General features: G+C 39.3%; 1 protein-coding gene across 1 annotated transcript in view; it reads left to right on the top strand.

The window, feature by feature from the left end:
• The window catches only part of srcin1b (SRC kinase signaling inhibitor 1b), a 104,533-nt gene that overhangs the window by 63,419 nt on the left and 27,421 nt on the right, over positions 1-13,693 (top strand). The window lies entirely within an intron of this gene.

The raw sequence follows: 13,693 nt of genomic DNA, 5'->3' as shown, positions 1-13,693 counted from the left end.
CCACAGACATGACTGATAGTATGCTCTTTTTTTATCCAAAGTAATTGAGACACCGCTTCTGCTGCAGACATTTTTTAAATGCCATTTTCTTAACGCTGTGACACATAAAAATCCAAATCCTCCATTTACCGTCTCAAAAACTAAATAACACTAGAGGAAAAAAATCCAAAATCCAAAAATGCAAACAATTTAACTTCAACATTTTGACTTGGTTAGTCAAGAGAAAACAAAACATTTGTGTGATTTGGAACTTAAATTTAAATGTCAGTGTTTCCCTCTCGGCTTGACAAACTAATGCAAGACTCTGTAAAGAGCAACAAAAGGCTATAATACATTATTAGTTCCACCTCAGACTGGAATGCATTATGCTCAATGAGCAGACCCTTTTGACCCGACTTCAGTGTAGCCTGAGGGAGATTGTACTGTTGTGCATATGCAAACCTAAGCACTTACTGCAGCTTACAGCATCTTAACCATAAAATTACTTGATATTCTGAAAGGCTCTTTGCATACCTTCTGCTGATCCAGCAAATATAAACTCTGCCGAAGGATTTTCTGAAATGGAACAATAGAAGAGCTGCTGCTTCAGATTTAAATGAAAATATAAATGTTTTATAGAAGTGAACTATTAACATGTTAAAGGATGAGGTGGAGATTCTACCTAATTCTTATTGTCAGTGAATCTCATAAGACCAACACTAAACAACAACAATATGTTGATCCCTACAACAGGTACAAACACACACACACACACACACACACACACACACACACACACACACACACACACACTGTAATTTGTATATAACACCTCTCTTCACAGGGTTAGGTACTTCACAAATGATGCAAACATGACTTTTTCAAGGTATTGTATCAGAGTTAGAAATTCCAGTACCGTGACAATACCACTGCGACGCTGCATCGCTGTTTTGCTGTGAAGCTCCATCAGCATGAGGGCGAGGAGATAATGACTGAATGTTCATTTTTCTGTGAATCCTATGTAAACAAAATGGATGCAAACACAATGTGCAATACTGAGGTCAGCATGAATGATGGAGTTGTATACATACATTGTTTGAAGGGACTTTTAGGTTAGGTGTAGAAAAAGTAGATAATAATTGTGACAGGCCTGTGAATTGTATTCTTTCCATATTACAGTTTTAGTGCTCCTTTACGTCATATACAGCAGCAGCTTCATCTCCCTCGTCTGTTAACTCGTGACAAACACACATGCTGTTTTTTTCCCAATCTGCCTCTATTTGTTGCTGGTCTGCAGCTCATTCAGGATTGGTTATCTTCCTCTGAGGGAGTCGGGGGAGTCTCGTCTCCCTCTTCTGATGCAATAGAAACCCCTGCAGCAGTGCACTGCTGCGCTCATGTGTGTGAGGGTGTATATGTGTTTAACAGTCCCCCACTGCTCCCCTTTGATGTCTCATTGGTTTGCCAGCTCACTAAATGCACACACAAGCATGGGTGATAACGCCCCCTGCAAAAACATATCGTAGATTAGCAAACAATTATGTTACACGCGGACATACACACACATTTTCATGCACGCGTGGACATGCAGCAGTCATGGGAGCTGTAATCATGGATGAAGTGTGCATATATTACACACATTTCAAGACTCCTCTCACATGTTTCTCCCACATCTTCGAGCACGACGGGCAGAGGGGATCGTGGGCTCATCTGTAGGATTCAAACACCAGCCTGCTGCTGCTGCTGCTGCTTCTGACTCTGTCAAAAACACAATGGAGCAGAGAGAGGCATAATTCTCTCCTTTTCACTGCTCACAGTCTCACTTATACAAATATTAATGCTCCATTTTGTGCCTCTTGTGCTCTTGTCTTTCTGTGTGGAGTGGCCAAAGTAATCACAGCCTATTGTCTCCTCTCTTCGCCTCACTGTTGAATTTGGAGGAATGTACCACATTGTGGGCTCAGACAGGGAAAGTGGATCCTACTGAAGCTGTCAACAGTATTCCAATTATTCCTCAGCCATCTTCATTTCCCAGAATTATCATGGAGCCTATTGCTTGTGGGATTTTCCTTCAGCTTGTTAAAGTAACCACAGAGACAAAGCAGAGGAAATTGTTAATTAAAACTAAATATCCCTCCTTCCTCCTCAAAACATGTGATGATACCATTCATAGTACTTTGCCTCATTACTGTGAGGTTACACAACAGCAGAACCAGGACAAGAGTTTGCTCTGCTCAGGTGACAGGGTTGGTCGTGGATACATTTTCATGGACAAACTGATCATTTCCTGCAATTATTAAAGAAGATTAAATCCGTCATTTTATTCAAGGTGAGGGTAGGTTTCATTTGTTCTCCTGTCACTGTAACTTCTGGGGAAACATTAACTTAAATTGGACCCAGTGTGTGACTCTGACTTGGGGAACCTACTGGGTGTTACTGGTTGTTACAGTTTTTTCTGTACTGTAGATTTTTGTAGCAACCTGCGACACAACAATTTCCTTCTACTTTAATAATCTTATTTCATCAGACGTTACGTCAGAGTGTGAGGAAGGAAGTCAGTGAACGTGACTAAATCTTAAACATTACCTCCTCTGTGAACATTTTTGCCTGAGTCACACAGATACAGTAGATTGGCAGAAAGAGCAAGGCGGTTAGCTTGGCTAGTTTCAACACTTGACAAATCATCGGCAGCTCCTGCACAGTGTTGTTTTCCTCCTGCTCTATACCGTGTTATCCGTCTCTCTTTCATGGCTCCGGGTCCAAAACTCACAGCGACAGATAATAAGGTCAGTGAGCCACACTGTTACATTACGATGAACACGGCCATTCTAGTTTGTTTCGAGTCAATCCCAGATATTTGTCCTGAAATCGAAAATTCATTACAGAGCAACAAATCAGCAGCGAATAACGGTCTACAACAAATGCTCCTGTCTGAGGAACAGGGGCTGAAAACTACAGTGGTAATTATTTTGACTTTACTGTTACTGTAGGAGCCATTTATGTGTATTGTTAGCGTGTTATAGTGCTTTGCTGAGATAAATCAGTATTATTTTGGACAGTATTATTTAGAGGTAGGGCATACAGTTCTCACAAGACAAGGAACAAAGACATCTGGTATGTTTATATCTCTTTACAGCCATCGCAATAAATTACAGACTTAAACAACAGTGTTCTGGGGACCTTATTTTCCTCTGGGAACAGCTTGTTTGTTAATTAAGTTTGTATGAATTCCTCATTGATATTGTAAATATAAAAATTCAGAGTTTGAATTTCTTCTCTAAGACTACATAGTGTCCTTTTAAAATTTGATTTAAAGGGGTTTATGTCTTTTCTTGGGTTTTGTTGACGATAACATCAATAAATTACAGTCTAGACATCATCATTTGGTACCAAAAAAATCACGCTGACTGGCAAGACAACTATTTAGGAGCGATTTCACTGCAGAAAATAAACAAAATGTAAATTTCTTCTTTTATAGAGGAGGTAAATCTAAATTGTTTGTGGATCATACATTTTAATCTCGTCTTATTTCACCACCAGCTGTTCATGTTTTAACTGTTTCACCTTTATTTATTCTGAAGGATTTTTAAACATATTTTGGCTTTTTGGTATTTTAAGAAGCTCCTTGTTTGTGTTTTACACTCTGCTATAGTGTAAATAAGGTCTCTCATGCTGAGTTAAAAGAAAGGTTGAGTGAGTATTTTTGGTATAAATTGGGGTAAATTAATACCCCCCCAAGCTTGAGAACGATCAAATGGAAGATGATTTTTTTTTTATAAGATTATGACATGACATTCAGTGATTTTCCAACTGCACTGTAAAAAAATATATTTTACGAGTACAAGTTTTTGCTCAGCAGTCTGAAACCAGATGGTACGATAACGAAGAGAGTCATCAGCAAACATCTGCAAGATTTTTTTTTGTCTTTACAAGGATGTTTTTACTGGAGTCTGAAGCTTTGCAAGGCTCTCGCCTGCGTCTCATGTCTTATACACAGAATGTAACCAGAGCATTTTCTATACAGAGAGGCATCCCCAGGCTACCCCGGCCATATTTGCACCAGTGAGCTAGCTCAACTCTAACCCATTCAGACAAACGCTTTTGTCGCCTCTCGTGCTGTTCGGCTGTTGATATGATGCTCGGCGGAAAATCGCTATTCCCCAATCTGACTCAGAGAAAAGCGGGAGTGTTTTCCACCGCTAAAAGGCTTAGGAGTCCGACTGCTGCAGTGTTCCCCCGACTGGCTTGCCGACTGGCACTGTGCTGAGGCACGTGGCCAGAATCACTTATTGACACTTCACTGCCATCTGCCAAGAGTGCGAGATTTGCTTAGCAGGCTGCACATTAATAAGGCTGAACTTGGTGGAAAGCAATAACAGGATCAAAAGTTCCCTCTAGATTTTATGTGAAAGGCCATTATCCTGCACTTGTAGGCTGTTCATCTAAAGATATATAGGGTTTGAATGCTGTATTTACTGTAGACTTAGTTCACTTTATGTTTTATTAGGGTGTTTATAGTTTACTTTATAAATACAATAAAACCAGGATATTACACACATCCCGTCTGGAGATGTGAAGGTCAAACTCCGCTTCCAATTATTGTATAAAACCGCTGAACAGCCCTGACTCACTGGTTCATCAGGGAATATCTGGGCAGAGAAGTGAGCGAGAAGTTCCCTCCTCTCACTTAAAAACAAGTGCCTTGAGCAAGACAATTAACCCCCAGCTGCTCTGGGGGAAATGGAAACAGGACTGTGGACCAAATGGAGCAGCTCTCCTTCACCTGCCTCTCCTCCCTCAGGCTGTTGTGTTAAAGATGTCGCCTCATTCTGTTAGAGCTGCTTTGTAAATGACAATCAATATGATTTTCTGGGCAGCTTCGTTGTCATTAGGGGACAGTTGGGGATTTGAAAGTGCAGCTGTATGTTAGGATGATTTAAAGGTGCAATATGGAAGAATATGCCACCTGCTGAACTCCCTGCAAATAAAGGGCAGCATATCACCAGCGTAGCTAACTGCTGCTAACTGTATTCTGTTAGGCCTGGGGCTAGCTGGTTAGCATGCTAAGTTAATTAGATATCGCTGCAACACAATACATAGTCTTAAAATAAACCAACATCTCAGACGTCTTCAGATTTTCCTCCGGTACCAGTTAGTTTATTGTCTTCGTGCACATAAGATAAGCGTCTGGAAGTGCAGCTTGGAGAATTGCAGATTCTGTTTTGGATTTTCGATTTATTAAAATTAAATACTCATTTGGATCGTGACAGTCCTGTTCAGATGCTCTGTCAGTTGTAAGTCTCAGTGGAAAGGAATGCCACGGTATGCAGCCATAATGCCCATGAAATCCCAGAGTTCGGGGGTGTGGCAGCTGTGTGGTGGGGGGCATTTTACAGCTGTGCACAGCTGCCACATCAGTCAAGACCCTGTGTATTATCTGGTGGGAACTGTGGCTCTGACCAGCCAATCGGGGCTTGAAAGGTGGAGTCATAACACTCAGCAAAGGGACACGTCTGCTGTTAAAGATGTTCATGTTTGAGGTTTGATTAACACGAATACAAGAATTCTTATATCACAGAGTCGAGGAGAGGAGATAATGAAGCTAAAGAGTCAATGATGAAGCTCTTAATAAGCTTTACACGATGCTGGAAGAAGAGGTAAGGGTCAACTGAACATAATGGAAGATATTTAATTTAATTCTCATAAAAGGCATCTATTGCTGTGGTCTAATGGGTTCACTTAGAGGTTATTCCTTTTATAATTTGTTGGATACTGTGCATAACTTGCATAATGATTTTAATAATACCACCCTGAGTGGCTTTTTTGGTAGCAGCATGTGGTTTGGGTATGTAGTTAAGGCTGCAAATGAAGATGTTTGTCATTATCGATGAATTCTTTTGATTATTTTTTAGTTTAACTCTGGTGATTTGGCAACATTTGTAGTAACGTCCTTCTTGTTTTGGTTCCCACAGACCAACTCCGATTTTGCTCTAATAAGAGCAAAATCAACCTTTTATTCCCTCTTTAATATTTTTCTCTTTTCTTCTGACCTTATTCAAACCTACTAGTAGAAACAAACTGAAGTTGTAACCTTACTTTGCCTTTGTCCTTCGTCGTCCAAGGGCAAAGAAATGCACGGTGTGTTATCCTACACAGTGATGTTACTAACAGTCTATTTGGGGAAGAGGTCTGACTATCTGATAAACGTCTTATGAACAAACAATATAAAACTCCAATAACAGGAAATCAGATAGACTTTCTTGGGCTTCAGAAGGGTAGTGCTTCATAAAAAGAACACCACCAGAACCAGTCTGCTGTGTTTAACCATATTTTACAGAAGTGATGGATCATTTTCTGCAACAAACTTCTAAAATGTAATCAGTTCAAAACATTTTTATAAGCAGTTCCCACAAAATGATGAAATGTCATCAGCTATCAAGATGATAAAACGATGATAAATATGTTTTTTTGTGCTGTCGAGACGGCCAGAACATTAGCGTTAATCGTTTTGATTACAAGATGTCAGAAAATAAAGACAAATGTCCGTCACAATCCTTCACAGTCCTTGTTTTGTTCAACAAACAGAACCCAAAGAGCTCCAGTTTACCATGATAGAAAACAAAAAAAGAAGCAAATGTTTGATGAAATGACTTAAACGATTAATCAATGATAGAATCTGTTGCGATTACATTTTCTGTTAATGGACTAATCAGCCCACAATTCATTTCAGACTATAATTGTAGTTGCATTCAAATTTTCTTTACCTCCACTCCTCATTTCACACTCACCAACCCTCCACCTAATGAGTCCATACTCCAGTAGCTGCCACTCAGTCATGAAACTCGGCCAGATGTTAGAAGCTGTACAACATTTTCTTTAACGATAATGAAGCTCACCTGATACAGTGAAGTAATAATGTGCCTACAGACGGGTGTTTCTTACTCTCTCATTAAAATTGATTGGGCAGCTTCGTTGGCTTAAGGTTGTGATTAGCAACAGTCGTGCAGCAGCTCTGCCAGGCTGGATTATAGAGCATTCACTTATTACTGTGTTTGAGCTGCCACACATCAGTGTGTTCATTATTATGGAAAAAAAAACTTAAATGACTAGTTGAGTAAAACCTTATGATGTTAGAGTAGCTTATGTTGATTTCAGTTATTATATCAAATATTCAACTGGCAAAGACAAGCTACAGCTAGACCTTTGTTATATATTTTCTTGAGTTGTGTACTTAGATTATCCTAAATGTTTCTAACGGTGTTCAAACCAAAGAAATCCACAAATTTACTCACGGTAACAGTGTGTTTCCTTCGATCACCTGCTGCTACCTTTTGGAGAAAGGAAGTCGGCAAACAAGAATAAACTTGACGTGAATACAAGTAAAACAAAACCTCCTCCGTGAATTTTTGTGCCTAACATAGCATCGAATGTAACATCGACGGTTGTTTAAATGTGGGGTTCACCACAGAGAAGTGTTTACTTGTTTCACTCAAACAGCCAGATTACTTTACTGTACATTAGCTGTAAGACAGCAAGCAACGGCACACATCAAGGGCGTGTGTCTGTGTCTTTTGAATTCAGGTCAACTCTCATTGAATTCAGCACTCAGCAGAGAATCTGGTTCTCTCTCCTCTGTTTCCCTTCTCCTTTCTGTAACAATCACGACAACGTCAGCATTGAGGTTATAAACTCCATTTCCTCAGTGCACTTTTGTCTTCACACATTTTACATTTTAAGTCATGATGAAATAACGATGATGCCGTTAAAACACCATCTGGGTTTGGTGTCACAATGTTGCGGTGGTTTATTGACCTCGGAGGCTGAAGTGTATTTAAAAGAAACACTGAATCATTTAATAAACCAGCTTTGAGCTCTGCTGTAAAATACAGAACAATATAACAGTGACAAATAGACTTCAGAAGGTTTTCTACATAAAAGCTCATTAATGGAAACTTGACAGTTTTATTCTTGAATGGATCCCAGTCAGACAGGAAGGCGGAACCAGTTAAATTTTACACCTCTTTTCATTGTCTTCCTTCACAGATCAAAATTCAATTTCAAGCTGTAAAGCCATGAAGTGTGGATTTTTTTTTTGTTTTATCAGAAATCTTGCATGACTGTTCCACCCTCATGAAATTCATGGACTCTCTCATGCAGGAAAATATAAATAGACATTTTCCTGACTGTATGTGCTCAGTACTTCAGACTGCAGAGGAGACTGGTGTTTTATGCACATTTTGTAGCAGCTGGATCAACTTCAGAACCTTTGTGCTGTCCATTATATGGCAGGATGACTGTATGAGTGGGCTTTTTACTGTACGTACACCCTGCAGATATTTACAGTCAAACACTGCAGCACTACACTCAACACAGCACCAGTTTGTTACTTTGGACTCGTGCCTGTGAGGTTGGATTGGAGCCTACAGATCCTCTATTTATTTTACAGCACTGTCACATACACTTTGCTAAATTGAGTTGAAGTACGTATGTTGACTCTATAGATATAATGTGATAACATAATTTATTTTATAGGCATTAGAGCTGTCTTTGTTCAAGTTTGAACAAATTAAACTGCTCTATAGAATTCACTTGAATGTGTCTTCTGCAGCTTTGCTACAGTAAGTGACAAGCTAACGCGGTTGTTAGTAGTAACATTTACAAAGTTTAGTAAACTGCCTTTATCCATGATTTTTTTTAATCAGTGGTGATGAATCTCAACTCAGTTACCTCTCAGTTACAATGATACTGGCGGGGTCGGAGTTTGCACGCTAATAAGTTGGTTAAAAACTCTCTCTAGCTGATATCTTAACATTTTTACTGTCTGACTCCTTTCAAAATATAGACCTTGTGAACACATGTAATGGATACATACAGTACATGATATGCTAACGCAACGCTGTATTACTGTGCAAGAAAGATCAAAGCTAAAGCTTCCAGGAAAAATTCAGCCGGAAGATGTAACAGCCGTAATTTTGATTAGCAGTGAACTAGTTTAATGAAAAACATAATTTAGGATGTAAGGCTTCATTAATGATTATTTTCATTATCAGTCAATCTTATTAATATTTTCTAATTTACTCAATTAATTATTTTGTCTGTAAAATGTCACTAAAATTCATTCAGTCCAAGGTAACATCCTTAAATGTCTAGTTTTATTTGACTAACAGCCCAAAAAACTAAATATTTTCAGTTTACAATCATGTAGGACAAAGAAAAGAAACAAATCTTCATATTTGAGGAGCTAAAACCAGCAACTCTAAAACAGTGATCCTAGAATTAGATTAGATTAGATTTGTGCTGTCATGTTTTCAAACAATCATTTCATTTTTTTCAAGCACAAAGGCTTTGCAAAAGATTACTAGCTGATGTGTTTTTATCTCAGGTAAATACTTCAAACCCAAAAAGGAGCAGGATGAAAATAATGACATCCCAGTAGTGTCACAGTGCCACTTAAAGGTCCAGTTTTTATGGATTTATGTAGATTTGGGGGCAGAAATGGAATATAAACTTCATAATTATGTTTTCATTAGTGTTTAATCACCTGATACTAAGAATCTTTGTGTTTTCGTTACCTTAGAATGAGACTTTTATATCTTCCATGGAGTATGCAATGTTGCAACACCATGTTTCTACAGTAGCCCAGAAGGACAAACCAAAGACTGGCTCGAGAGAGGGACTTTCAAATTTTTAGCAGCCACCGTAGGGGAGAGTGAGAAGAGGGGTGTTCAGTTGGTTGCCATCTGCAACTTCAATCATCTCTTCTGTCTGATGAACTTACCCCGACCAGAACATCTCACTGCATCAGTAACAGCGATTTTATAATGGAGTGGGAGTATCTCCAGTCTGCTCTCAGTAGACTCCCTCTGATGTATCTCTCTGTATTCAGACGGCACCTTTTCCTTCAGGATATTTTGTGTTTGATGCTACGTTTATGAATTCTAAATCATTTATCATCAGTCACATTAAACACAAGATGAATAGAGAAGAGGAAGATTTCTGCTATTAATTATTAATCTGTTAAATGTGAATGTAAAAAACGTTTATCTTTTAATCCTCTGCGAGGTTTGTTTTTATGCCTCTGCACGGGGCGACAGCTGAGGGCGGAGGCATTTTGTTTTGGGCTTGTCCATCCGTCCATACATATATACGTCTGTACGCCCGTCTGTGAACTCAATATCTCAGGAACGCCTTGAGGCAGTTTCTTCAAATTTGGCACATTCGTTCACTTGAACTCAAGGATGAACTGGAATTTCGTGGTCGGAGAATTAATTATCTAATTATGAAATAATTTCCTGCAAATCTCTGCTAGGATAAAATTATGAAGTTATGACATTTTATATCCAGAGGATTTACTATGACATCATTAAGTTCTGCAAAAACGCTTGTTCAACGCCATAACTCATGAACAGAAGTGGAGATTGAAGCCATATTGCACATTTGGTTGAATACTTAATCGTGTGAAACATCCTCAGTTTAAAATTTGTAGCTTCTTTGCAGCAACATCCACATTTAAAGCATTGTCTACTGTCACAGAATCAGGTTTATTCTGCCACAGCTCTTTGAAGACAGGGTGAGAACGGTTATCCAAGGTGTTTTGAGTACTTGAATGAGTCCACATTCTTCATAATCCGGACATTTAGTCATTTTTCAAGTAAAAATGGCAAATGTTTGCTTCTTTCAGCTTCTTAAATGTGAGCATTTGCTGCTTTTCTGTGTCACTTATGACGGGACATGAAGATTCTTCTGCTTTTGGACTGTTGGTTGGTCAAAAGAAGTAATTTGAAGTCGTCACTTTGGGTTCTGGGGAATTGTGATGAGCATTTTTCACAATTTTTTTTAGAAATTTTACAGACTAACTGGATAATCACTTAAAGGCAGGCGATTCTGGAGAAAGATAATTGATGAGTCTCACTGCAGGTTGTCAAATACCGACACTTTGGGTGAGAATTTCAGGCCAAAAACCCAGAGTCGATATTTGACGACCCGAGAATGAGGCTCAATATTCATTGTCATTCTCCAGAATCCCCTTACCTACCTTAAACCCTGAAAATAATCAGCAGTTTGAACAATACTTAAAATACTCATTAGTTGCAGCCCAAGTCTTCACTGGATCTGTTTTATGAGTCCGCACAGACATGAATACAAACTGCTACTTGACTTGTTTTAGGTGTTATACAACTGTGAGGCTGTAATTCTAGTTTCTGAATGATTCTCTAGCAGTGAAAACAACTTGTTTTTTGTCTTTCCTTTGAATTTACATTTTTGATTCAACATTATCAAACCTCTCAGACTCATTTTTCTGGCTCTCTGGAGGCCGTGTCATTGTGAAAATCAATTTCATTTCCACTTCAGTCATGAAAATTCATCACATATTCGCAGTCCGTTTCATGAAACATATGAATTAAATCACCGAACAAGTCTGATTCTTATCATTCATCTCCTGTAATGACTTCTCACTGTAACCAGCTGCAGCGAGCGTCTATGAATGACCTGCAGACGGATGTGAGAGGGAGGACGTCCACAGAGATCCTGTGGGAAGATTTATTGATTGTTTCTGTGGAAAATAAAACGCCAGCGTCGGCCAAGTCCGCTTCTCTTCTTTCCACCTGAAGAAATGATCGTCCGTAGCGAACGTGCAGAGAAAACGGAAACCAGTTAGAGGAATAAGTTCGAGAAAATATCGTTTCATCCATCTTTGAGTTTCTCTCCTTTCTGTTCTGTTTGTTATTCCCTCCTCCATGTTTCATTCCTCCAGTGCATATAAGCTCTGACATGCTGTTTTGTCTCACCTCTATCTGCTCCCTTTTTCTTCTTCACGGTTCACTAAACACAAACTTTATAATTCCCCGTTGCTGCGTTCTTCTCTCTTCAGTAGCTCGATTCTTGTGCGGTTGGAGGCAGAAGGTGTGCAGCAGCAGCAGCGTCTGGCTGACAAGCACTCTCCGAGACCATAAATCTCCAAACATATGAGAGGCAGCACACATAATCTGTCAGGCTGTTCGCAGGGTGGATGCTTGTGTGGATGGTTTCAGCATTTTAAAGACTCTCGAACATTATTAACGCGGAAGGAGCACAGCCAAACAGTTTAATTTGGTGCAACAGATTATCTAAGTGTGTCTTTATTGTAATGTGTATGTCTTCTGACACGATTGTTAGTGTTTTCCTACATGTTTGCGTACACATGCATGGCTGAGTGTCATGCCTGCATGCGCTCAGCTTGTTGTAGCCTCCAGAAATCAACCGTATAGCGCTCGCGAGGACTAAGCAAAGACCACAGATGCAGAAGGCAATCGGAGCTGGCTTCACATAGCACTGTGGGAGCTCATTACTGTATTCTTTGGGCTGGAAAATGTCTGTCAGTGAGGATTCATTAAAAGCCAACCTGCTGCAGCAGCTCCTGGTAGTGCTGTAATGAGAGGTCCTTCACAATTTGGGCTCCCCAGTGGTTCAAATTGGACAGGTGAAATATCTGGTAATCTGCATTACAGATAGAAGCTGCCGTGATCGGGTTTGGCTTTGTTGTTGTCATTACAATGCTCGAGTTCACTCAGTTCTTTACGGATCGGTTGAAGGCAGCTCGCTGTCGTCTGCTTGAGGCCAGACCGCTCTGCAGAGTAACATCCATTTATTTTATCTTTCTTCGGAAACATTTCACTGCTGCCTGCCCAGTTTTTATCATCATTCCTACACGCTCCTCTTTCCTCCTTTGAAACTTTAATTGAAGTGCTGTTCAATAGTTTTTGTGCGTCATCATTAATGCAGGTGGACTATTCTGAGGGCAGTCTGGGCGGATTCAGACTCTAATATTGTCGGTTTATTTAACCCAGTGGCTGTGCTGCTCTTTCGAGACGCTCTAAATTTATCTCCAGGATTCAGAGTCATTTTTATTGAGCCTCTGTTGGTAGAGGAAGATGTACAGGCTGCATTGTCTGAGGTAAACTGTTTATTTGTCTGCGTGTAGTCTTTTCCAGTCGCTGTTTTGTTTCTTCGCATCGATTTCCTGGGGCCATTTTGTGTTTCTTTGTTTGTGCGTTCTCCTGTTTTTTTGGGGTGTCAACTCATTGATTATTCTGCTATTCTCCATCTTGTAAACTCATTGCACTGTATAAAATAAAATCTTGATAAGAAAAAAATAAAATAAAATGCAAGTCTCCTTCATAAACAATCCAAGGCACACTGTAGGATTTGTGCAAAATGAAAATGCCTTATTTTACAATTCAATTAGGGATGCATATTTTAACCTGTTTTCTTAATTGATATTGACTATCGGTTAATAATAAAGCATGTGAAATATGTTTGATGTTTTAAACAGTTTAAACCACTGGCTTGATCTATGTTTGATGCAAAATCAGGGGAGGATACATTCAGAGTTAAAAGAGCAGATAAAATAAACATGAAGTTACCTGATACTGAACACAACACAAAATAATGACTTCATTTTAATTGTGCAGCTCTTCAACAACTGTCCCATCAAAATCCAACCCTCTCAGGTCCTCTGAGCTCACAGTCTGGGCCGCTAGCTGCACGGCTAACTGAGCTTGCTAGGGGCATCAACAGTTAGCAGCAGTTAACAGTTGCTATGGTGATGTACTGCCCCCTTTTTGTTTCGATTATGAATTCAACAGATGGATATTTCTTACAAAAGGCACCTGTAAATTCTTAACTGCAATTAATTAATTAGTCATTAACATCTGAAATGGCCATATATGTTTAG

This window comes from Pagrus major, chromosome 20 (genome assembly GCF_040436345.1).
Source record: "Pagrus major chromosome 20, Pma_NU_1.0".
Taxonomy (NCBI): domain Eukaryota; kingdom Metazoa; phylum Chordata; class Actinopteri; order Spariformes; family Sparidae; genus Pagrus; species Pagrus major.
The sequence above is the reverse complement of the archived record's forward strand: the minus strand, read 5'-3'. Positions and strand labels throughout refer to the sequence as shown.